Here is a 3,073-nt window from a genome sequence, read left to right as displayed (position 1 = left end):
TGCATTTTTGAAGACTGATTATTAATGATGCTTAAGAAATTAGAAATGTCTTAAAGGAGGGAAAGTGGATGAGACACATATTCATTCAACAAACATTTATTGAAAACGTGTGGGGTGACAGACCTCATTCTAGATGCTGGGTTAATTAGCAGTAAAAATTTCCACTCCTGTGCAGTTTATGATCAGGGTTGCTGTGGTCAATTAAGAAACAATGGGATACTTAAGGATACCTAATAAAAAACATGGGCAGGGTTGGTGAGTCCAGTCATCTGTGACTAGTGATGGTAGGGAGACATTATCACCACAAGAACTACCATGGAGGCAGGATGTATTATTATAACCTGGCAGAAAATACTGCACCAAGAGGACCTATGGCCTTATGAAGAGGAACAGTATAATGGCCAACTCAGGGCTCAGCATAAGGAGCCAAATGTATAAATACCCAAACTTCATTTGCTTTCCACTTTCTCATCTCTTATTCCCTAATGTGCATTTATACCCCCCTACTCTGTGTCATTCTTGGAAGTGCATCCACATAGTTTCCAGCTGAGCTCCTTATTAATTTTCCTGTATTATTTTTTCCTAACTCTGAGATACCAATCAACTCACTGAGCCATTGGTCATGATTTAGTATGATTTTTTTTTTAAAAAGATTTTATTGAGGGGTATGTGGGTGGCTCAGTCTGTTGAGCGTCTGCCTTTGGCTCAGGTCATGATCCCAAGGTCCTGGGATCGAGCCCCACATCTGGCTCCTGCTTCTCCCTCTCCTTTTCTCTCTCTGTCTCAAATAAATAAATTTTTCAAAATCGTTAAAAAATAGTTTATTTATTTATTTGTCAGAGAAAGAGCACAAGCAGTGGGAGTGGTAGACAGAGGGAGAAGCAGGTTCCCTACTGAGCATGGAGCGCAATACAGGACTTGATTCCAGGACTCTGGGATCATGACCTGAGCTGAAGGCAGATGTCCAAATGACTGAGCTACTCAGGCATCCCTGAATCAGTATGATTCAACGTATCTCCTTCTGTGCTCATTTTGGGAGCACATGTACTGAAATTGAAATAATACACAAGAAGATTAACATTGTCCCTGTGCAAGGATGACACAAAAACTGATGAAACATTCCATACGTAAAACAAAACTAAAAACAGCACATGTTTCCTTCCATACAAACTGGACAATAAAATATACCTCTCAAAACTCTGCCTGTGGGGTGAATTTTTCTGTAACAGAGTTTTTCAGGGTCACCAGTGAATGGGGCTGTAATGCAACAACCATTCACTTCCAGATGATATTACCACACCTTGCAGACATATTTATAAACCGAGGAGGGTGCTTTTTCCTCCTCTGGAAATGTCACATGTTTATAGTGGACTTCCCATGGAGCTCTAAGGTGCATGGAGGGTCATGTGTTGAGGCAGTAGGAATATACCCCATGTGAATATGAACCATTTGCTTATATAGTTTGCTTGTACCTCTGGTCTTGCATCTACCATTCCATTAACAAAGGAATAGCCTGGTACACATCCAATATTTTGATTCAGTGAAATACATTATCATGTTCATGATAGATATTTTGGGTCACATAGTCACTTGCTATCCTTTGTTAGGGAGTTTAGTCTCCTTGGGGACCCAGCAGCAAATCAGAATCTGCTTTTCAAATGGAGGATAGTTATCATGAAGTTAAGGCATACCTTACTTCAAAACTTAAGTTATATTGAGTCTTCCAGTCTATGAACATGGCACGACTCTCCATTTATTTAGGTCATTGATATTTTAATCAGCATTTTGAGCTTTTTGCCATACAGATCTTGCATATATTTTGTGAGATTTGTTCTAATTTTTGGAGCAATTGTAAACAGTACTACATTTAAAATTTTCAATTTTTTTGCTAATTTATAGAAGTATGATTGATATTTTTGTGTTGACCTTGTATTCTGTGATCTTGCGAAACTCATTTAATACTTTCAGGACTGTTTGGTAGATTCCTTGGGATTTTCTGTGTAGACAATCATATGCTCTGCAAATAAGATAGATTTGTTTCTTCTTTTCCAATCTATATGCCTTTTGTTTTGTTTTGTTTTCTTGCATTATTTAAAAGGCCAGGACCCTGTACTGTGTAAATTGTTTTAGGGAGAATGGACACTCTTGCCTTTGTCTTAATTTTAGGGGGAAAACATTAAGACTCAAGTTATTAAGTGTTCCGTTAGCTTTAGTAATTTTGTGGGTTTTTTTTTTAATCAGATTGAGGAATTTTCCTTTTATGTCTAGTTTGCATGGAATTGTTATTATGAATGGATGTTGGATTTGGTCAAGTGCTTTTTCTGCATCAATTGATCTGCTTTTTCTTCTTTAGCCTGTCAAAATTGTAGATTACTTTGACTTATTTTCATAAATTGAGCCAGCCTATCATTTGTGGTATAAACCATATCTGGTTGTAGTAATCATTCTATGTATTTATGGATATGATTTACTTATATTTTATGAAAACTTGTGTGTTTTGTTCATAAGGAAAATTGGACTGCTGTTTTCTCTTTTGGTACTGTCTTTGTTTGACCTTGATATTGGCCTTTTAAAATAAGCTGGGGCACCTGGGTGACTCAGTAGGTTGAATATCTACCTGCCTTCAGCTTAGGTCATGATCCTATGGGTCCTAGGTTTGAGTCCCATGTCGGGCTCCCTGCTCAGTCCCATGTCAGACTCAGGAAGTCTACTCCTCCCTCTCTCTCTCCTTCTGAGTTTCCTCTCTCTCTCTCTCAAATAAATAAATAAAATATTTTTAAAAATAAAAATAATTTTTATTATTAAAATTAAAATTATATGTAATTATAAAAGTATAATTATTTTAAAAATAATTAATTTAAAAAAAATAAAATAAGCTGGGAAGTGTTCCCTCCACTTTTGTTTTCTGGAAGAGTTTGTGTTGAATTGGTGTTATTTCATCTTTTCCCTCCCAGCTCTGAGTATACATATACATTGTAAAATAATCATCACAATCAAGTTAACTAAGATATCCATCACCTCACTTAGTTACTGTTTTTCCTTTCCTCTCCTCTTCTTTCCTTTCTTTCTCTTC

General features: G+C 36.6%; 1 non-coding gene across 1 annotated transcript; it reads left to right on the top strand.

Annotated features, from left to right (window-relative positions):
• The first annotated feature begins 1,023 nt into the window (after positions 1–1,023).
• LOC123953661 lies at positions 1,024–1,131 on the top strand. The gene has a single exon (XR_006820924.1). It is a non-coding gene; the product is annotated as a U6 spliceosomal RNA (small nuclear RNA).
• Positions 1,132–3,073: the final 1,942 nt, after the last annotated feature.

The sequence above is a fragment of the Meles meles genome, chromosome 11, assembly GCF_922984935.1.
Source record: "Meles meles chromosome 11, mMelMel3.1 paternal haplotype, whole genome shotgun sequence".
Classification (NCBI taxonomy): domain Eukaryota; kingdom Metazoa; phylum Chordata; class Mammalia; order Carnivora; family Mustelidae; genus Meles; species Meles meles.
Note: the sequence above shows the minus strand (reverse complement) of the source record. Positions and strands in the feature narration are given on the sequence as shown.